Below are 24,404 nucleotides of genomic sequence, written 5' to 3'. Positions count from 1 at the left end.
GTTAATAAATGGTTGGAAACAGCTGTACACTTTAACCATAAGAGTGTGCACAGGTGCTTGATGAAATATCAATATATCTCTTGGTACAAACGAGATTTCCAAACCACAACAACAGCAATTAATAATGGCTTAGCTTACACTTAGCATTTTATTTCTTCAAGTTCATTTCATGAAACCATGTGTGATGTCATTTCAACTGCTCCCAGTCCTTGGCATCTTCAGGTATGAACTGGGAAAGACCTACTGATGCGGTGTAGCGCCCATCAATCCTCCTCAATGGCTCACAATTAAACCCCACAATGGCTTTAAATAAAAGCTGACATATGAAAACAGGCAGAGGCCGGGATCCTCATCATCAGAAGCATTATTCTCTAATGTTTCCACCATGGGCTGGTTTTAAATCATAACAGACCATTTTGTAAATGGAGAGGATTCTCTGTACTGAGAAGGGCAAGGGCAGAACCCCTGTGGCTCTGTTCTCTCTGTTCAGAGGAGTCGTCTTTTCCATTAGAGAAAGAGATTGTTGTTGCTGATGGGCAGTGGGTCTGGAGCTCAGTGAGAGAGGAGGAGAGAGAGAGAGCGAGAGGGGGAGATAGAGAGACAGAGAGAGAAGCTACAAGCTCAGAACTACAGTAAGAAACAAGTTGTCATGGTAGATATCACTAATCACATGATCTCCCTCTCTCTACCCTTAAAGCCAGTCATATTTCTTCCACAGATGCCATTCATCACTGGTCTTGGGATATGTCCAAAAGGAACAAATTGACAAAGGCCTGCAACCTGGACTGAGGGGTAGATATCACATAGTAAATGAAAATCCTGGACACTCAAATTAGTAGGATATGTTACGTTTGGTATGATATGTATTCATTTGTGGATGTCCATCATCCATTTTGTAGGATATGTTACATTTGGTATAATATGTATTCATTTGTGGATGTCCATCATCCATTTTGTAGGATATGTTACGTTTGGTATGATATGTATTCATTTGTGGATGTCCATCATCCATTTTGTAGGATATGTTACGTTTGGTATGATATGTATTACATTTGTGGATGTCCATTATCCATTTTGTAGGATATGTTACAAATTACAATTTGCATATGTTACAAAATTACAATTTTTATGCTATGTTACGATTTGCAATTTGTTGTGGTTAACGTTAGCTAGGTGGCTAATGCTAACGTTAGCTAGGTGGCTAACGGGGATTAGGATTATGGTTATACGCTAGGGTGAAGGTTAGGAGTTAGGTTAAAGGGTTAAGGTTAGGGGAAGGGTTAGCTAACATGCTATATAGCTGCAAAGTAGCTAAAAAGTAATAAGTAGTTGCAAAGTTGCTAATTAGCTAAAATAAAGTTATCCGTGATGAGATTCAAACACACAACCTTTCGTTTTTGCCATCCAGTCTTATGTAAACATACCAAACATAACATATATTTCTAATTTGAGTGTCCCAGATTTTTGTTTACTATGTTACGTCTAGTCTATGAGAACAACCTGGACAACGGCATCCTCAGAACACAGGAGGGCATGTCCATCGAATCAGCCCTTAGGGAGTCCAATCTATCTATGTACCTTTAGACAAAAATGTTGTTCTTCATGGTACTGCTGTTGATGTGTTCTTAGTAGATGCCGGTGTGAATGTGAAAAACAAACTGTGATATAGAAAGCTACTTGACACAGGTTAAAGCCTGTTCACTACTCATTGCCAATATAACGTAGGATGTGCACATTGGCACGGAGTGATTCTGCTGTCAGGTAAAAATGTTGTTGGAGATATAAGATATCTACACTAATGTTACACACTACACTAGATCACTCCACACATCCTGTTTCTCAGAGGAAGAGCAGACCGCAACCATCAGGAAGAGCCTTAGCTACTCCGTGCCTCCATGCTCACAACACCCATCTAACCAAATGACACTGAACAGATACTATGGAGGGAGAAGAAGCGTGAAGGAGCAAGAGCTGTCAGAATGCTGGCATGGCCGGGGAATCACTCTCTAATTTCCCTCCCGCCTTTTGTGCTCGGGTGTAGGGGGTGTGGATCCCAAAACCTTCGCCACACATGCCTTAGATCGGCAGGCCCACGTGAGGTCACAGCCCCCGGCACTTGGCGAGGTTCCTAGGCACGTCACGAAATGTGCAAAACTTTTGGGTCAGGCTGACAAGCCCTCTGAAAGAAAAAAAGGCTTACTTTCTTTTCATTTCCTTTGTTGTTTCTCTTATTGTAATATTAGCTGAAGCTGAAACATTCAAGGGTCGATCCAAATCACACAGATTCCTCAAACACGTGAAATATATCCTGACAGTTCTACTCATGTGGTCATAGTCAGAGTATAGTTAGTCTCATTGACTCCCCTATAACTTGATGAAAGGGTATTTGAGAAACAGGGATCCATAACAAAGACTGAAGGGCCAAACGCCAGCCAACATTTATCTCAGTGGGAGACATTCATTGTTTTCCTTTCAAGGTCAAAATTCTCCTAGATGAATCACCTCACACACACACACACACACACACACACACACACACACACACACACACACACACACACACCACACACACACACACACACACACACACACACACACACACACACACACACACACACACACACACACACACACACACACACACACACACGTGTGCATGCACACACGCACGCACACACACGCACACACTCAAAAACACACTCTCTCTGGTTCTCCCAGCAGCCTTAGTAAATCCAACTTTAGGCTGGAAGCTGAGCTCCCACAAATTTCAGCAAACTAGCTGTGGGATGATTCAGAGCTTGGATCAGGATAGGGGCTGGAGAATCTGAACATCTCCTGTCCACAATCTCTCACCCCCTGGTTGATGACCCTGGATCCAGTCAGCTTCCAGCTGAGCCGTTGCTGTGGTAACAGACTGTTGTGTTTTGAAGGCCTTGCATTTTCCTACATCCAGAGAATGTATTCTTATGATTGTGATGTCGTGTTCTCCCGCATGTCTCTGTTGTTTCTGTTTAAATAAGATGGAGGGGGGAGGGGGGAGACATCTATCTGGCTTGAATGTGATGTCATGTATACATGAATCTATAGAACAACTCACATGTGAAATCATTTGAAACATGATTTTCATGTGAAAACAAGTGTTTTTGGAACACTTCACGTGAAATTCATGTGTTTTCATTCAACGTTGTTTCCACATCATTTCAATTAACTTAAAACGTAGAATAGTTTCTAGTTTCTGACTCATGCAAAATAGAAGCATTCAGTCTGTCGCTATTTGCAGTCCAACCAAGGTGCATGGCCCTAATGAAGGCTCAAAGTCTGAACTGTTTTTAATAATAAAATAACTTTTTCCCTATAATAGTGGGCAAAATGTATAGCAGTTCTTTAAGAATGTACCCCTAAATTAGCCTTATGAAACAAATGAACCTTGAATTCTTGAAATTAGACATACATAAGGGAAAGTGAATATGCTAAAAGGCTTTTCATAAACATCTCTACCTATCTGCACATTAATGAGGAAGACTGGTGAACAGCTTGGATGGACGTTCCACTTCCATAATAAATCCCCCTTTAGAGGAAGAGTATTGGCGCCACCACATGGCAGAGGCTGCGTCAAAATTAAAACAAATTGTATTTGTCACATGCTTCGTAAACAACAGGTGTAAACTAACAGTGAAATACTTACTTATCAGTATATAACCTGTTAATTTATTTGCCTTGCGACCGTGATATACAGGCATAAAGGCCGAGACAAGACAACGTGGCAGAATAAACTCAACCACACTTTTGTTTTATCACAAAACCGTATAGCTCTGTCCAATGAAGTCCACAAAGCATATTGCGTGTACAGTTACATGACCTGCAGCATGGTCACGCAAGTGAATGTTTCCGACATTTTCGGACCACAGAGAGTTACCACAAGTCGCAAAGAAAACAGGAGCTGCCTCCTGAGCGGCACAGTGGTCTAAGGCACTGCATTGCAGTGCTAGCTGTGCCACTAGAGATTCTGGGTTCGAGTCCAAGCTCTGGTGCAGCCGGCTGTGGCGGAGCACAATTGGCCCAGCATCATCCGGGTTAGGGGAGGGTTTGCCCGGCAGGGATGTCCTTGTGTGGCTGGCCGGGCGCAGTGCACGCTGACACGGTTGCCAGGTGTACGGTGTTTCCTCCGACACATTGGTGTGGCTGGCTTCCGGGTTAAGTGGGCATTGTGTCGAGAAGCAATGCGGCTTGGCTGGGTTGTGTTTCAGAGGAAGCACGGCTCTCGGCCTTCGCCTCTCCTGAGTCCGTACGGGAGTTGCAGCGATGAGACAAGACTGTGACTACCAAATGGATACCACGAAATTGGGGAGAAAAAAAGGGCAAAAAATGTAAAACAGGAGCTGCCTCCACTATTCCAGCAAAACTTCAACATTTGAACATCATCAAATTACCTCTGCTGACTCTAATACAGTGTCAACTAAAATATACCAAAAACTATTTAATCCAAGCTAAATATGTTGTGGCTGCCAACGGTTCTGATTTCTGTGTGAGTAAAAGTAGAAAAACATGTTGACTCACCCTAACTGTTACTTGTAGAGAAACTCCAATTCCATCCTCCTCTCTTTCATGTTGAGGAAACGGTCTATCACTCTGTCATACAGTACATGCTTTCATTTTTTGTTGTCCTAAGCTACCTGGTTTCCATTTGTGGGCAACATTAGCTAGTTAACATTAGCCTTCTACATCTAGCTACATATTGAACTTCCATCCTCAGGCTAGAGGCACAACAATGTATGTATATGTATTATCCTCTTTTGACCTCACCCTCTCACCTTCCCCCCCTACTCACAAGGCAGGCAATACGCTTGACCTCATCTTTACTAGATGCTGTTCTTCCACTAATCTCATTGCAACTCCCCTCCAAATCTCCGACCACTACCTTGTATCCTTTTCCCTCTTGCTCTCATCCAACACTTCTCACTCTGCCCCTACTCGGATGGTATTGCGCCGTCCCAACCCTCGCTCTCTCTCTCCCGCTACTCTCTCCTCTTCCATCCTATCATCTCTTCCCTCTGCTCAAACCTTCTCCAACCTATCACCTGATTCTGCCTCCTCTCCTCCCTTTCTGCATCCTTTGATTTTCTCTGTCCCCTATCCTCCAGGCCGGCTCGGTCCTCCCCTCCTGCTCCGTGGCTCGACGACTCACTACGAGCTCACAGAACAAGGCTCCGGGCAGCCGAGCGGAAATGGAGGAAAACTCGCCTCCCTGCGGACCTGGCATCCTTTCACTCACTCCTCTCTACATTCTCCTCTTCTGTCTCTGCTGCTAAAGCCACTTTCTACCACTCTAAATTCCAAGCATCTGCCTCTAACCCTAGGAAGCTCTTTGCTACCTTCTCCTCCCTCCTGAATCCTCCTCCCCCTCCCCCCCCCTCCTCCCTCTCTGCGGATGACTTCGTCAACCATTTTGAAAAGAAGGTTGACGATATCCGATCCTCGTTTGCTAAGTCAAACGACACCGCTGGTCCTGCTCACACTGCCCTACCCTGTGCTTTGACCTCTTTCTCCCCTCTCTCTCCAGATGAAATCTCGCGTCTTGTGACGGCCGGCCGCCCAACAACCTGCCCACTTGACCCTATCCCCTCCTCTCTTCTCCAGACCATTTCCGGAGACCTTCTCCCCTTCCTCACCTCGCTCATCAACTCATCCTTGACCGCTGGCTACGTCCCTTCCGTCTTCAAGAGAGCGAGAGTTGCACCCCTTCTGAAAAAACCTACACTCGATCCCTCCGATGTCAACAACTACAGACCAGTATCCCTTCTTTCTTTTCTCTCCAAAACTCTTGAACGTGCCGTCCTTGGCCAGCTCTCCTGCTATCTCTCTCAGAATGACCTTCTTGATCCTAATCAGTCAGGTTTCAAGACTGGGCATTCAACTGAGACTGCTCTTCTCTGTGTCACGGAGGCTCTCCGCACTGCTAAAGCTAACTCTCTCTCCTCTGCTCTCATCCTTCTAGACCTATCTGCTGCCTTTGATACTGTGAACCATCAGATCCTCCTCGCCACCCTCTCCGAGTTGGGCATCTCCGGCGCGGCCCACGCTTGGATTGCGTCCTACCTGACAGGTCGCTCCTACCAGGTGGCGTGGCGAGAATCTGTCTCCGCACCATGCGCTCTCACCACTGGTGTCCCCCAGGGCTCTGTTCTAGGCCCTCTCCTATTCTCGCTATACACCAAGTCACTAGGCTCTGTCATATCCTCACATGGTCTCTCCTATCATTGCTATGCAGACGACACACAATTCATCTTCTCCTTTCCCCCTTCTGATAACCAGGCGGCGAATCGCATCTCTGCATGTCTGTCAGACATATCAGTGTGGATGACGGATCACCACCTCAAGCTGAACCTCGGCAAGACGGAGCTGCTCTTCCTCCCGGGGAAGGACTGCCCGTTCCATGATCTCGCCATCACGGTTGACAACTCCCTTGTGTCCTCCTCCCAGAGTGCTAAGAACCTTGGCGTGATCCTGGACAACACCCTGTCGTTCTCCACTAACATCAAGGCGGTGACCCGATCCTGTAGGTTCATGCTCTACAACATTCGCAGAGTACGACCCTGCCTCACACAGGAAGCGGCGCAGGTCCTAATCCAGGCACTTGTCATCTCCCGTCTGGATTACTGCAACTCGCTGTTGGCTGGGCTCCCTGCCTGTGCCATTAAACCCCTACAACTCATCCAGAACGCCGCAGCCCGTCTGGTGTTCAACCTTCCCAAGTTCTCTCACGTCACCCCGCTCCTCCGCTCTCTCCACTGGCTTCCAGTTGAAGCTCGCATCCGCTACAAGACCATGGTGATTGCCTACGGAGCTGTGAAGGGAACGGCACCTCCATACCTTCAGGCTCTGATCAGGCCCTACACCCAAACAAGGGCACTGCGTTCATCCACCACTGGCCTGCTGGCCCCCCTACCTCTGAGGAAGCACAGTTCCCGCTCAGCCCAGTCAAAACTGTTCGCTGCTCTGGCACCCCAATGGTGGAACAAGCTCCCTCACGACGCCAGGACAGCGGAGTCAATCACCACCTTCCGGAGACACCTGAAACCCCACCTCTTTAAGGAATACCTAGGATAGGATAAAGTAATCCTTCTAACCCCCCCCCCCCCCCCCCCCCTAAAAGATTTAGATGCACTATTGTAAAGTGGTTGTTCCACTGGATATCATAAGGTGAATGCACCATTTTGTAAGTCGCTCTGGATAAGAGCGTCTGCTAAATGACTTAAATGTAAATGTAAATATTAATGGTTGGATCAGAATCGCCACTATAATCATTGGCTAGTACGTAAAATTAAGTAAAAGCACAAGGCCAAATCCCAATCTATCCATGGCTAATTTAGGAAAGGGACAATTTTAGCTATCTAGCCACCGGAGGACAACAACACAATGAGATGCAACAATTCAAGTTTTTCCGTCAATGACGTAAGCTCTCAATGGGACTTGATAGGAGTAAGCCAAAATCCGAGCTGGCCTTGCTTGACACTTTTTCTTTGGTGGGCCAGAACCACTCACAGTTGAGCTCGCTTAGCTCAACACTAATTGTTTTATACTTTTTTTTGTCAAGGGAGGCCAGATGCACGCTGGCTTCACTTGCCTTCAATGCCACGGGCAGCAACAATGTGGTACTCGTTTGGATCAGACAGAATGAGATAGATCACCTACACGTAGAGAGACAGAGGCCGCTGTTTTGCTCGCTAGGATGCTTTCTCCTGTGAGATAAAAAAATATATATTTTGGGGGAAGCCTGGCTTCCCTTGGCATCCACGAATACAAAATACTGATAGAAGGAATAAATGCACAGTGTCATGCATACTTCAATTATTTGAGACTTACTAATGGTGTGAATGTGATACACCACGGGGTACCAGTAAGGAGATATCCAAACTGTCATATATAGTGACAATATCATTGCCTGTTGAGGTAGAGAAAAACCAAATCATATGTAAATAAGAATTTGTATAAACTGTACATCAGACTTTGTTTGAGGAGCACAACACAGATATACAGTACGGTGTGAGCGTCATAATTCCCGGTGACATCAACATCACCCCTTGAGGTCACAGCTACATTCCTTTAGGTGCCTTTTGGCAAACTCCAAGCGGGATGTCCAGCTGCCCTGTTTTTTCAGGGCTATGGCTCTGACATGCCTGCTTTCTTCCTTCTGCTTTCAGACCTACCTCTGACATGCCTGCTTTCTTCCTTCTGCTTTCAGACCTCCCTCTGACACGCCTGCTTTCTTCCTTCTGCTTTCAGACCTACCTCTGACACGCCTGCTTTCTTCCTTCTGCTTTCAGACCTACCTCTGACATGCCTGCTTTCTTCCTTCTGCTTTCAGACCTCCCTCTGACATGTCTGCTTTCTTCCTCTGCCTTTAATACCGCCTCAATCTCTTCCTGGCGAACCCTCTCATCCTTGCATTCCCGCAGCATCATAGCCTGACGTGCTTTTGTTGCCTTGTACTACCACAGATGTAATTGGCAGCTGCAACTTTCTGCCTGTGCTGTACAGGCCGATGGAGCTGAAGCTTTGTGGCCCTTTCCTGCAGTCATTGACCAAAAGTGCCCTCTTTGGCCTCATGGGTGTTATGTTATTCATCTTTTTCATAATTAATAATGTTTTGTTTTTTTTAAGGAAGAAAATCAGGTGTTTCTATGTCAAACAGTTTTGTTATATTTCAGTCTTCTGTGAAGTATATAAAGTCGAAAATTGGGATGCAAACTCTATATCTGGTATTGTACAGGTGTCTTCTTTTTTTTTTAGGTCCATGACCATGTGTGTGAGGTGGATACTTTTGTTTCAAAGTAGATTGTTACCAAGACGACCAAGAATCACTCTGTGTGACCCTGATTTTGCCCACTGCAGTAAAGGTTAATACATTTGAATTAAGTGAGGTAAAGACCAAACATGGCCCGCAGGGAAAATTATGTAGTTTGACACCGCTAGGCTGCACTGTCTAAAGCAATTTTCTGACATTTTGTGTAAAAGTGTTTTTTCCTCACAAAAATACTGAAACAAACATTAGTTTCAAAAGGAAATATTCAGTTTTATTCAAAACAGTTACATTTAAAAAATAACAGAGTATGGATATACAATATTTACATAAATGTGCACAGCCAAAAAATCCTTGGACAACACAACTTCTGAGGGAATACACAGTAACAATACACAATAAAATTGTGTGTATTATACTGTATATTATAGGTCAATAGTGGAGGTATATAAAATATTTTTCAACCGAGGTTGAACTTGCAGCCCATCAGTTAGATGTCTGTGAGGAACAAGGAGGAAATGACAGATCAGTGTCCTGCTGTGTGTATGATTCTACTTGATCACTGTGCTTTCCTCGCCATACACTGAACTTCCTAGTGGGAAGAGGGATCCCAACACTAGAGATATATTTCAAAGCACTTGACATCATTTTCTTGACAATTGCTGTTCTTGCTGTGAACAGAATGAAAATCTGCAAGCCCTGTGAAGCAAAAGCAAAAACACAAAGACGTTATCAAGTATTTTCAGGAACACGCAAGAGCAAACGAAAGGTAGCGTTTCCATAAAGACCAGCTCAATTTATTTATGTTTACTAGGTGTCTAATTGTCAATCATGTCTGGATTCTGTGGTACAATAGTACACTAGTATTTATAGTTTACATTTTAGTCATTTTGAGACACTCTTATCCAGAGCGACTTACAGTAGTGAGTTCATACATTTACTACCTGAGTGGTGGTGAGTACACAGAAGGAGATGTTGAGTATGATGTCCATGGTCTGGTTCTGTGTAATGAGCAACAGATAGCACAGGATCCAGGACAGACCGAGCACCACAGCCAGAGAAATGCTGCTGAGGAACTTCTTCTTCATCGATGTGTGTCTTGTACTGGGAAACATAACCAACATACTTAGATTTCTGTAATAGACTGCTGTAATACTGTGGTATAATAACAGTATGCTTCCATTGACTGAGTGGGTTAGAGCATGGTGCGCATTAAATTTGATGATTTGGTTACTAATGACAATTAATAATAAAAAAATATATACAATTGTATTTATAACAAGCTTTTCATTGAAGACAATAAAAAAGGAACAAGCTCGTTAGTAGGCATTTAAATCAAGACATCTTAATGACTAAAACTTTGTACTTTGTGCCTCCAAAATGCCCCCATTAATGTTACCTGGTTAAATGTGGGTTGGTCTTACCTGTTGTAACTGCAAAAAATACCAACACCACCGTGTTGAAGATAAGCATGAACGCCACAGGGATCAGGAACCCCCAAAACATTGGCAGCTTGAAGTCAAAGTTCCCCTTTGGATCGAGGGCAGCAAGCCAGCAACTGTAAGGTCAAATGAATGAGTTAGAGAGTGGGACTATGTGACAGACAAAACAGGATGCCAGTGATTTGAATAACATGGTATAAAGTAAACATGGTGGCATAAGTAAACAAGAAACCTTTCAACACAATGGATCATTCTTTTAGTTTTTTACAACTTTTTTAATTGCTCTTTACCATCATTGATAGGGAAAACCTTTTACAGTATGAGTTATAACATTTTATACAGCAATTGCCCCACATTGACATTGGTAATTCTATTCAGTACAGTTCATGTGAGAGATATCCATCCCCTCCAGCTCGTGGCTTCAGCCAATCAGACTGTCCCCATGCACCCCAGACACTGCCCATGCAGAGGTTCACAAACCAATAATATGTTGAGCCGGGTCGCTCTCTTTCAAGTACAGTACATTATAGTATAGTACAATACAGTACAGAGAAGTAGTACAATAGTAGTATTACTCACAATTCCTCCTGCCTGTAACCCAGTGGATCATCCACTCTGTAACTACTTCCTAAGGTGAGGGCCACCACAACCACAGGCAGTCCTAAAGGACAGAGAATGATGATGTTATTTCCTGGTAGATTTGCATGCAGCCATATACAGAGTATATACACTACGCATACATCCTCTAAAGACATAACATTACTATACAAGTTGTTTTTAAGATCTATTTCAGACTTATTAGAGCCTGAAAATATCACCTAGCATTAGTTTCGGTTCAAGGAGCCCAGGGATAATGCCAGCCAAAGCTTCTGAAACAACTAAATACTTTATTTTTCTCCATGCTGTCCTACCCCAACCGATGGCCACGGTATAGGCTGTGAAGTGTCACGTGCTGGTGGCCAGGCTGTTTCTGATCATCAGGAAGACATGTGTGGCGTACAGTGTGTTCCAGGTGAACGTCCCCAACAGGAAGTACTGCAGCAGGATTGCAACTGCAGTACAGGGCCCTCTGTCCCGCTCTGTGTGTGTGTCGGACGGGAGGAGAACGTTGTCCTCCTGTATATCAGGTTCCTTCGGCTGTTTATGAGGGTGGTCCACTCCCAACATGAAGAGGAAGGTGAAGATCAGGAGACACACGCAGATGCTCACTAAGAGGACCGTTGGGTTGGTTTTGCGTGATTTCCTGGGGATAGGTCATAGACAACAATATGTTAGGGAAGTTAGATGTGTAGCTATGGATGTGTTGGTTCATAAATAGTGGGTTTCATATTGGTTTCACGAATCAAGTCCTGTTGGATCAGACAAAGGGCTTCTTTACACTATTGAGATGCACCAAATATTTTGAATTGGTTCTGGAACCCTGTAGGATCTTACCGGGTCACGATCTGGAATGTTATTGTATATTTTGAATTGGTTCTGGAACCCTGTAGGATCTTACCGGGTCACGATCTGGAATGTTATTGTATATTTTGAATTGGTTCTGGAACCCTGTAGGATCTTACCTGGTCACCATCTGGAATGTTATTGTATATTTTGAATTGGTTCTGGAACCCTGTAGGATCTTACCTGGTTGCGATCTGGAGCGTTATTGTTAAACTCAACCCTATGATGGAATTGGAGCATCCCAATATGGGGATCCAGTTTAGCGCTTCAGCGTATTTAAAATCCCTCCTGAATGACTGTAGAAATAAAATAAAAAAATAAATTTCAACACTAGGTTGTGTCACGGTCATACTGTATAAAGTCATCACCCTCATGTGTCTGGATATGCTGTGGTAAACAATAGGTCAGCGGTTCCCACACTAGGGGTCACGACCCCATGTGTGGTCGCCTGATATGAAAATGCATCGTCGCTGTCCATCATGAATGATAATTCTTCACGTTTTTCGTCAAACTGCTATATCCGTCTGTTTATTCTTGACTAGTAAAGGCCCAATGCACTACTTTGGTGAAAATATTTATTAATATTATTTTGTCATTCTGATTTTTAAGGGGGTGCAGCACCCTCAGCACCCTACTTCCCACGGCTATGCTTATATCTTTCAGTCTAATATGTAATATGGCTATTAACTTACTTTTTTAGCTCTTCCTCAGAAGATTTTTGAAGTAGTTAGGAGGCCTAAATGCCCTCTCCAAGTTTAGCTGGAATTTAGTCTGAAAGGATTTGAGAAATATTTGTTGACGATAAGCCAATGTCTTGAACCCTGGTCTCCCGCATGCCCCGCATTCTGAAGTACAGACATGGCCTGCTCTCCCTTATGTAAGAAATTAAGCACTTTCCCATGTTTACTACATTATGTATTGTAGACTGCACAGTAGCCTAATAAACAAATAAACACTTTTCGTTAATAAAATAATGATAAACAAATACTCGTTCAAAATGTAGATGTTGATTTAGTTATGGATCCATAACGAATTACTATGCGAATAAAAATCCCTGATTTACAGAAATATTGGAACAAAGTTGTCTAATGAAGGCAAACAATTTAGAATCCTCCAATCCTGTAGCCTACTCCCGACGGTCATGTTGTACATCACAATATTTTCCATTCCATCCTAACGGAAACCCTGAGGGTTTCGTTTTCCTCTGAATAGAAACACCATAATATTAATCAAATTAATTAAGCCAAATTTCTTTAAATCAATCCCATATACTATGTTATTACAAAACACGGAATACTATCACATGCTTTTCAAAGATGCCCTCTGGTGGTCAAACTAGCAATAACTTGCAGTAGCAGAACAAATGGCTGAGAATTAAATGAAGAGCCACAGAATTCTGCGGCAGCACGCAAGGTGTGCCACAGTATGAGGCAACTTTTAAAGGAGGAACCACTGTGTCTCATCCTGTTCTGCGCAGAATATCAGATCTCAACAACGATTAGAGAAGTGTTTAATATCCCCATGGCTTAGGCTACCACATCCTTATGGTTTGCAAGTATATTTTTTCATAAGCGCAATGTGACTGCAAGAGACAGGTTGGAATGTCTGACTGAAGTACTGGACAAATCAACATATTTTTTTTTTTAATTGGTGGTGTTTGAATTTGTTGATAAAATGTGGTACTGTCCCGCACAATCCGGGACATGTGGTCACCCTATTCCCATGGTGAATGGCTAGGCCCACTACGATCGATATGAAACCACAGACTATTGCAGACTTTACCGCCACAATCGATATGGTGAAAACAGGTTCTAGGGAGGCATAGGCACAGAAACTCAACACCTTTGTCAGATAACACTGTAAAACTAAGAATTGATGCTATAGCTAGCAATAAATAGAAAACTGACTGAACCACTCAAAAACTCCCCAGCTTTCCAAATGGATGTTAGTTGTGAGGGCCGAGGTGCCCATTCATTTACTTTTGTTCGCTACATGTCGGGATGCTATTCACAAGGACATATTGTTCTGTCTCATCTCAGGATCAGCTGCATGGCTATATTGACAAAAAACAGATTCCATGAGATCAAACGGTGGACAAAAAAAACAAACAGACTTCGATGACTTTCTGTGTAATGAAAATAAAATGTCTCCCCCTGCCTATGTAAATGACATATTTGGGAAACTGAACGCAAGCATGCAGGGAAAATACTAAAACATTTTACAGATGAGTGACCGAATCAGTGCATTCAGAGAAAATATTTCTTATTGGAGAGAAATCTGTTTGACTGTGATCCTGCCTCAGTTGACATGCCGGTAAGTGAAATCGAAACTGATCGTGCCATCATATGACCGAATGCTGCAGATAACGTGTTTTGGTTCCTGACTCAAAAGGGAATACCCTGCCATCTCCCTCCGAGCAATAAAACTCATGGTACCCCTTGACAGCTCATATCTGTGTGAAACTGGATTTAGTGTAGTAGTCTGCATTATAACCAAATATCAATCCAGGTTGGAAGTGACAGCAGAGATGAGGTGCGCATTGTCAACCACACCCCCTGACTTTGAGAACCTCCGACTCGACATGCATCATGTCTCTCAACTCACTATCTGGAACAGTGGTGGTGAGATAAGAGACTTTATGTCAGACCAATTTACATTGACTGTCATAGTCCCACATTAAATGTATGTGATGGTGAGTTGAGAAGACAATCAGAAATACTGTTAGAATGTTTTGCAATTTTTTCCCCAAAATTGGGAACCCCTCCATAGGTCAGAGTGTCGTCAGTAAAAGGGAGATGAAGGCAGCTAGCTACTCACCATCAGCACAGCGAAGTTAGTGGTGCGATTACAGAAACATCGCAGGCCGTCTGCTGAGTGGTTGACTTTGGAGCAGCCAAAGGTGCTCCAGTCTTTCAACGTGTAGTTCCATGACACGCAGGCAAAGTCATAGAGGGAGGCGTTGGGGACAGCCTGAGAAGTGAGAAACAAACAAACTCACTGTAAATTCTTCAGCAAAGACATGCATTGACAGTATTCCTCATTCAAAAAGATGTATAAAGTCAATTGTGAAGTTTGAAAGGTCATTATGTAAATGTGGAAAGAAGAAGTTTCAATTATGTGTGGCAAACCTCTTCAAAGTTAGGAGCGTTTGTCACAAATTAAGTGGGAAACTGTCACCAAAGTCAGCCCAGAATGAAAGTTCTTTCGAACATGACAGTACCTGTGTGTTTGTTTCGCTGTCCTGGTCCACCCGGGCCGCAGGTAAGGTCAAGGATAGCAGGGTTCGGTACACAAATCTGGTTCTCGGTAGGTCCAGGTCTAAACGCCAACAGGTAAGTCAAAACAGTCCAGCTCGTACACGGTAAATCCAACCAATGTAGATTGTCTCTTTCTCTATGGTTCATAGACCCTTCCCGCCCTCTCTCTCTCTTCCTGGTTTTTCTTGACCTTTTATCTGTGGGTCGGCTCCACCTTCTGAGGGTTCCCCTTGCTTCTGGGAATTGTAGTTTTGGCAGTCGGCCATTTTGTGATCTGTAGTTCTGATCGGGGTGGCCATTTTAGTGATCGGGCAGAGCCCGTTTATTAGTTCTGCCCTCACATATCTGCCATTTATCACTCGACCCCCTTCTTTGCCACATATGATAGATCATATTATATACAATACAACATACGCTTCCTTGTTCACTGGCCAAAACATACTTCCTTGTTCTTAATGGCGGATAAGCGTCAATGCATAACTTAGATCAGGTGTGACAAACTCATTCCATGCAGGGCCTAGTGTCTGCTGGTTTTTGTTTTTTCCTTTAAATTAAGACCTTGACAATCAGATGAAGGGAGTTCCATACTAATCAGTCACCTTAATTATCAATCATGTACAAGGGAGGAATGAAAATCCACAGCCACATGGCCCTCCGTGGAATGAGTTTAACACATGACTTACAGTTGACGTTTTCCACATTTTGTTATGTTTCAGACTTATTCTATATTTTTTTTAATCCTCAGCAATCTACACACAATACCCCATAATGACGAAGCGAAAACAGGTTTTTAGAAATGTTTGTAAATGTATAAAAAAAATATATATACCTTATTTACATAACTATTCAGACCCTTTGCTATGAGACTCGAGATTGAGCTCAGGTGCATCCTGTTTCCATTGATAATCCTTGAGAAGTTTCTACAACTTGATTGGGATCCACCTGTGGTAAATTCAATTGATTGGACATGATTTGGAAAGGCACACACCTGTCTATATGAGGTCTCACAGTTCACAGTGCAAAAACCAAGCCATGAGGTCGAAGGACTTATCCGTAGAGCTCCGAGACAGGATTGTGTTGAGGTACATATCTGGGGAAGGGTACCAAAAAAAATCTGCAGCGTTTAAGGTCCCCAAGAACACATCCGTTCTTTAATGGAAGAAGTTCGGAACCACCAAGAATCTTCCTAGAGCTGGCCGCCCGGCCAAACTGAGCAATCAGGGGAGAAGGGCCTTGGTCAGGGAGGTGACCAAGAACCGGATGGTCACTCTGACAGAGCGCCAGAGTTCCTCTGTGAAGATGGGAGAATCTTCCAGAAGGACAAACATCTCTGCAGCGCTCCACCAATCAGGCCTTTATGGTAGAGTGGCCAGACGGAAGCCCTTCATCAGTAAAAAGCACATGACAGCCCGCTTGGAGTTTGCCAAAAGGCACCTAAAGAACTCTAAGACCATGAGAAACAAGATTCTCTGGTCTAATGAAAACAAGATTGAACTCTTTGGCCTGAATGCCAAGCATCACATCTGGAGGAAACCTGGCTTACTGTGAAGCATGGTGGAGGCAGCATCATGCTGTGGGAATGTTTTTCAGCGGTAGGGACTGGGAGACTAGTCAGGATTGAGGGAAAGCAAAGTACAAAGATGTCCTGAGTGCTCTGGAGCAGGTTCTCAGACTGGGGCAAAGATTCACCTTCCAACAGGACAACGACCCGAAGCACACAGCCAAGACAATGCAGGAGTGGCTTCGGGACAATTCTCTAAATGTCCTTGAGTGGCCCAGCCAGAGCCCGGACATGAACCCGATCGAACATCTTTGGAGAATCCTGAAAATAGCTGTGCAGCGATGCTCCCCATCCAATCTGACAGAGCTTGAGAGGATTTTCAGAGAAGAATGGCTGTAATCGCTGCCAAAGGTGCTTCAACAAAGTACTGAGTAAAGGGTCTGAATACATATGTAAATGTATATTTCAGTTTTTTATTTGTAATACATTTACAAACATTTCTAAAAACCTGTTTTTGCTTTGTCATTATGGGGTATTGTGTGTACGTAGATTGATGAGGAAAAATAGCAATTTAATACATTTTTGAATAAGGCTGTAATGTAACAAAATATGGAAAAAGTGAAGGTCTGAATAATTTCCAAATGCACTGAAGATAACGGACAACTTCCCATTATGTTTTGCAGATAAATTCGGACCACGATGCATTTACTTATTCCTAGACAAATCTTACTGTGGGCTTGAAGAGCATCTCAACATGCAACCCAGACACTTGTCCCAGGTCAGCAGAGATGACCCTTCTGCTGGTCTCTGAAGAAGCTCTGAAAACCCTGGACCTGAAGAACCAGTCATTTTGGTAGAGCACAAAACCAATGGAGTGATTTGTGTTTTTACTATGTAAAACTGAGTGGAGTGAGAAAGAGGGGAGAGAGGGAGAAAGAGAGATTGTTGTTCATATCAGGACTTCATATACATGAGTAACTTGACCTTGTCTTGTAGAACTATCATGGAAGCCTTATTATTTGTCAATAGCTTCCCTATCCATGTCATGTGACTCAACTTTATTGGACAATCTAAATTTAGTCACTGCTGACCTGATTTCTGAGACCACAAAGAGCAGTTAAGCCCTCTCGGTGAAAGCGGTATAAGGAAATTGAATCTTAAGTTTATACACTGTTTTTTTATACCAACATTGGCTCACCTGGTGGGAATTTGATAACAATCTGGACATAGGTAGAACCTCCTTTGTCAGTTGTCAGTTCAGAGGTATTAGTGTTGAGATGAATTCTGTTGGCCACAAAATTACCAGATCTTCCTGGAGATGGAGATTAATTTGATTTATACAGTTAAAGCAGAACAGTGTTACTTCTTTACCACAGGAGGCTGGTGGCACCTTAATTGTGGAGAATGGGCTCATGGTAACGGCTGGAGTGGAATCAGTGGAATGGTATCAAACACATCAAATCCATACCAAACCTTACTGACAGCAGAGGAGAAACATTTGAAAAATGAGAGGAGATAGCACTAGACTGTCAACACAGATAATTGTCAAAGACTCCAGCCACCCTTGTCATAGACTGTTCTCTCTGCTACCGCATGGCAAGCGGTACCGGAGAGCCAAGTCTAGGTCCAAGAGGCTTCTAAACAGCTTCTACCCCCAAGCCATAAGACTCCTGAACATCTAGTAAAATGCCTACCCAAACTATTTGCAGTGCCCCCCCCCCCCCTCACTCCCTCTTTACACCACTGCTACTCTCTGTTGTCATAGTCACTTTAATAACTCTACCTCTACCTGTTGTGAAATTGTTAGATTGCTTGTTAGATATTACTACACGATCGGAACTAGAAGCACAAGCATTTCGCTACACTCGCATTAACATCTTCTAACCATGTGTATGTGACCAATAACATTTATTTTGATTTGATTTACATGTACATACTACCTCAACTAACCCGTGCCCCCGCACATTGACTCTGTAATCGGTACCCCTTGTATATAGTCTCGCTATTGTTATTTCACTGCTGCTCTTTAATTACTTGTTACTTTTATCTCTTATTCTTATCTGTATTTTTTTGAAACTACATTGTTGGTTAGGGGCTCTTAAGTAAGCATTTCACTGTAAGGTGAAATGTTGCAACGAATACCTGTTGTATTCGGTGCATGTGACTAATAAAATGTGATTTGATTTGATATAAACTATAACTTTAAATGCCAGTGTGTAGGTTCACTAGCAGTTCTACCCACCAGTCAGAGCAGTAAACTGGATCTCTACTGAGTCACTTGGTACTTGGACAGACAGAAAAACATTAGTTTACATGCACCATGCAGACACGCACAGAGGCACACGTACACACATAAACTCAAGCATATGCAGAAATACACGCTCACACACACACACACACACACACACACACACACACACACACACACACACACACACACACACACACACACACACACACACACACACACACACACACACACACACACACACACACACACACACACACACACACACACTCCTGTACTTTTGGACAGCGTCTCTCTGTGTTCTCTCCCCACTGGCATTCAGCAGCTGACTGATGGTAGTTACAGCTGCCACTGCGATGTCCTGCAACATGATCAAAACCAGGGGATGACCTTCAAGTGTTCAAATCACTGCAGTAACAACCTCACGTTTCTCTCCAGAACATGTCATAGTTCACCACTTGATTTCAAAACATGTTATACCTTTGTGATATTTGCAGACTGAAGCAGCGTGTTAGCGATCTGAGCTGCTGTGGTGATGTTGTCAGCTGACAGCTGCTCTGGTTGGGAGGTCAGGATCTGAGTACTGAAGACTAACTGTAGTAAATCACCTGAACTGCTGGAGATCTGAATAGAGACAGAGAATGATTTATATTTATTTACATCGTTTTTTAACAGAACATTGTATAAGTGGCAGCAACATGCTGAACTCTGAGTACATTTGAATGTTGAAATAGTCAATTCTATCTATGTGGATCCGTTGGTAGAGCATTTCACTTGCAATGCCAGGGTTGTGGGTTTGATTCTCACAGGGGACCAGTACGAAAATGTTTGCACTCACTACTGTAAGTTGCACTGGATAAGAGTGTCTGCTAAATGACTAAATATAAAAATAAAATGTAATGTAAAACACAATAAATAAAAAAGAATGTTCCTCATCAACTGTTAAGCAGAGTAAAGGAACAGAATACATGAGCTGAAGGAAAGAGCCAGTTGTTACTGATCTTCAAACTGTAAGATCCACTCCTCATAATGATAACTGTAACTGATCTGAAGAAAGAAGAATGCTAAATTGAGACTGGTCATAAATCAATATAATAAAATTGACTTACATTTCCTAGAATGTCACTGAGGGTTAAATCACACTGCAGCTTGTAAGGAGTACCAAACTGCGGAGATCCAGTGTCATTCAAACATTCTGCAAAGGCTTCTGGTAAACCGTCTGGAGGAACCAAGAGAGTCAAGATTTAGTTTTATCTAATACAACTTTAATTAGGAATGTAACAGATGAACACATTTTTCTAATTTTAGGTGAATCAAAGTAACGTACCACCGGCTGTATTCTCACCACACAACTCTTCTGAATCGCCATAACAGCCAAGCATTGTTATTGGGAAGGCAAAATCACCAATGTTGGTGAAATCGCAGCAATTCCCTATCGAAGTAAAATACATTTCAACATGGACCAAATGTATGACAGCAAACATGAAATATACATTCTGAATGTGAGATCCAGGGAAAAGTGTTGTGAACTCTGAAGGTGAGATCCAGGGTTAGGTAGAGTAGTGTAGTTGTGTGTACTGTCAATGTGAGATCCAGGGTTAGGTATACTAGTGTGGTATTCTGGAGTGGAGTCACAGGGTTAGATATAGGAGTGGAGTATTGTGGAGTGGAGTCAATGGTAGATCCAGGGTTAGGTATAGTAGTGTAGTATTGTGGAGGAGTCTGAATGGTAGATCCAGGGTTAGGTATAGTAGTGTAGTATTGTGGAGGAGTCTGAATGGTAGATCCAGGGTTAGGTATAGGAGTGTAGTATAGTGGAGGAGTCTGAACGGTAGATCCAGGGTTAGGTATAGTAGTGTAGTATTATGGAGTGGAGTCTGAATGGTAGATCCAGGGTTAGGTATAGTAGTGTAGTATTGTGGAGGAGTTTGAATGGTAGATCCAGGGTTAGGTATAGTAGTGTAGTATTATGGAGTGGAGTCTGAATGGTAGATCCAGGGTTAGGTATAGTAGTGTAGTATTGTGGAGGAGTTTGAATGGTAGATCCAGGGTTAGGTATAGTAGTGTAGTATTGTGGAGGAGTCTGAATAGTAGATCCAGGGTTAGGTATAGTAGTGTAGTATTATGGAGTGGAGTCTGAATGGTAGATCCAGGGTTAGGTATAGTGTAAGTGTGTGGCCGTACCCTCTGAACAGGTCTCTCCGGTCCACTCATCAGGACAGATACAGACTCCACTCTGCAGCTCACCACCGTTGATACAGTCCAGAGGAGGGGTTGTGGTGGTAGAGGGGAGACTGATACTGGTGATAGAGGTAGGGTAACCAGTAGTTGGAAGACCAGTAGTATTTAGGTAACCAGTAGTTGGAGTGTCAGTAGTTGGAGGGTCAGGGGTTAAAGGGTCATCAGTAGTTGGGATAGTTATGTCAATGGTGGTTGGAATGGCAGAGGATGTGATGAGATCCCCTGTGGAAAAGAGACTTAAAAAAGATAATTAAATCAGTAAACCACATTAACATGGATACATAGTGTCAGTTCCTATAATCATAGGAGATGATCCATGCTGTTCCAGTTTCATTCTGTCTGCATCAGTGTAGAAAGGTTTTCTACTGTACTTTATGAGAGAAAGAAATCTTTATCACTGCCAATAAACGGTTGACAGCAAAGGCTACTCTTATCAACTGAATCTAAGACCTGACAGTAGTCGATTTACAGTCAATAGTGTCTGCATAAAAAAAAAATCTGAAACAATGTCTTCATAGACACTAATACAGTTGAAGTCGGAAGTTTACATACACTTAGGTTGGAGTCATTAAAACTAGTTTTTCAACCACTCAAATTTCTTGTTAACAAACTATAGTTTTAGCAAGTCGGTTAGGACATCTACCTATCTAATTTTTCCAACAATTGTTTACAGACAGATTATTTCACTGTATCACAATTCCAGTGGGCCAGAAGTTAACATACACTAAGTTGACTGCGCCTTTAAACAGCTTGGAAAATTCCAGAAAATGGTGTCATGGCTTTAGAAGCTTCTGATAGGCTAAATTACATTATTTTAGTTAATTTGGAGGTGTTTCTGTGGATGTATTTCAAGGCCTACCTTCAAACTCAATGCCTCTTTGCTTGACATCATGGGAAAATCAAAAGAAATCAGCCAAGACCTCAGGAAAAAAAATTGTAGACCACAAGTCTGGTTCATCCTTGGGAGCAATTTCCAAACACCTGAAGGTACCACGTTCATCTGTACAAACAATAGTACGCAAGTATAAACACCATGGGAACACGCAGCTGTCATACCGCTCAGGAAGGAGACGAGTTCTGTCTCCTAGAAATGAACGTACTTTGGTGCGAAAAGTGCAAATCAATCCCAGAACAACAGCAAAGGACCTTGTGAAGATGCTGGAGGAAACAGGTACAAAAGTATCTGTATCCACAGTAAAACGAGTCCTAAAGTCGACATAACCTGAAAGGCCACTCAGCAAGGAAGAAGCCACCACTCCAAAACCGCCATAAAAAAGCCAGACTACAGTTTGCAACTGCACATGGGGACAAAGATTGTACTTTTTGGAGAAATGTCCTCTGGTCTGATGAAACAAAAATATAACTGTTTGGCCATAATGACCATCGTTACGTTTGGAGGAAAAAGGGGGAGGCTTGCCAGCCGAAGAACAACATCCCAACTGTGAAGCACGAGAGTAGCAGCATCATGTTGTGGGGGTGCTTTGCTCCAGGAGGGACTGGTGCACTTCACAAAATAGATGGCATCATGAGGCGGAAAATTATGTGGATATATTGAAGCAACATCTCAAGACATCAGTCAGGAAGTTAAAGCTTGGTCACAAATGGGTCTTCCAAATGGACAATGACCACAACTATACTTCCAAAGTTGTGGCAAAATGGCTGAAGGACAACAAAGTCAAGGTATTGGAGTAGCCATCACAAAGCCCTGACCTCAATCCCATAGAAAATTTGTGGGCAGAACTGAAAAAGCGTGTGCAAGCAAGGAGGCCTAGAAACCTGACTCAGTTACACCAGCTCTGTCAGGAGGAATGGGCCAACATTTACCCAACTTATTGTGGGAGGCTTGTGGAAGGCTACCCGAAACGTTTGACCCAAGTTAAACAATTTAAAGGCAATGCTACCAAATACTAATTGAGTGTATGTAAACTTCTGACCCACTGGGAATGTGATGAAAGAAATAAAAGCTGAAATAAATCACTCTACTATTATTCTGACATTTCACATTCTTAAAATAAAGTGGTGATCCTAATTGACCTAAGACAGGGAATTTTTACTAGGATGAAATGTCAGGAATAGTGAAAAACTGAGTTTAAATATATTTGGCTAAGGTGTACGTATACTTCCGACTTCAACTGTATATCCTTCGCAGCAAAAAGACATAACATCAATCAATCATTTAAGAAAAACTCAACTTCAAAATTCATAAACCAAACTGTAAAAACAGTAAGGTGATATATTGGTTATAATCAATTGATAAGTTAAATGTATCATACATCTTTGCACACCGGAAGAGAAAGCAGTTTTCCGATACAGTTCTCCATCATACATCATACCCAGCAGCGTTGCAGTTCTTGACACAAACCGGTGCGCTTGGCACGTACTACCATACCCCGTTCAAAGGCACTTGCCCATTCACCCTCTAAAGAGCGCACAAACACAATCCATGTCTCAATTGTCTCAAGGCCTAAAAATCCTTCTTTGACCTGTCTCCTCCCCTTCATCTACTGATTGGGGTGGATTTAACAAGAGACATCAATAAGGGAAAAGAGCAGGTGTTCTTAATGTTTTTTCACTCAGTGATTTAGATGCACTATTGTAAAGTGGTTGTGCCACTGGATATCATAAGGTGAATGCACCAATTTGTAAGTCGCTCTGGATAAGAGCGTCTGCTAAATGACTTAAATGTAAATGTGTATGACTGAATATCTTAAATCACCCTGAATGAATCAAATATAGAGCAAGTCTTACCTGTAGCAAAAACAGGCATAATCCATAGCTCCTTCATCTCTGCTGTTACCAATATCAGCAGACTGCACATTATCAGGACATCTGTTGGTCTTATGCTGTGCTGCTCTCCACCTGTCACAGAGAGTGCAGTAACGTGGAGATACCTGTTAATGATGTACTATTGAAATTAAGGGGGAAGTACTGTACATTGGCTCCAACACAATCAACGTTGTCAACAGGATCAGTAAAGACAATGACACAAATTCTTTGAAAATAGATCAGATATGACTGGATGAATAACTAGGATAGACATGGATGGATACTGTGAGGACCAGTCAACCAATAGCATTACCTTTCTCTATGCAAAACATTATTTGTTGCAGCTGGGAATGTACAGTACATGTTTTGGTAAACAGAAGAAAAACAATTCACTAGAGCAGGTGTAATTAGATCTCCTGATTTGAGGGTTAGATTTTTAAGAAAGTGATAACTGTCTTGGAGGTCTGGATTAGAATGTGAGGCCACTAGAAGGTGTACTTCTCTAGAACCTGGGTACTATTCTGAAGTACATGTAACACAAAACTCATCATATACTAAGAGAAAACTGTTCCAATGTAGGGAAGTTGTTCCTTAAGTAACCATGGTAATAGGAAAGATGAACCCAACTGCAGAGATGACAAATGGTGCAGTTACATTGACATTATTAATTCATGTAATTCATTCAATAATAGCCAAGACGCAAAGC

The 24,404-nt window shown here is 42.7% G+C and overlaps 1 long non-coding RNA gene across 1 annotated transcript; it reads right to left on the bottom strand.

Annotated features, from left to right (window-relative positions):
- Positions 1–9,489: 9,489 nt before the first annotated feature.
- LOC123728070 (uncharacterized) lies at positions 9,490–10,920 on the bottom strand. The gene is made up of 3 exons (XR_014381042.1): positions 10,822–10,920; positions 10,225–10,358; positions 9,490–9,904 (listed from the first exon to the last, which is right to left on the bottom strand). It is a non-coding gene; the product is annotated as an uncharacterized LOC123728070 (long non-coding RNA).
- Between the last annotated feature and the right edge of the window lie 13,484 nt (positions 10,921–24,404).

This window comes from Salmo salar, chromosome 17 (genome assembly GCF_965601325.2).
Source record: "Salmo salar chromosome 17, fSalSal1, whole genome shotgun sequence".
NCBI lineage: Eukaryota > Metazoa > Chordata > Actinopteri > Salmoniformes > Salmonidae > Salmo > Salmo salar.
Note: the sequence above shows the minus strand (reverse complement) of the source record. Positions and strands in the feature narration are given on the sequence as shown.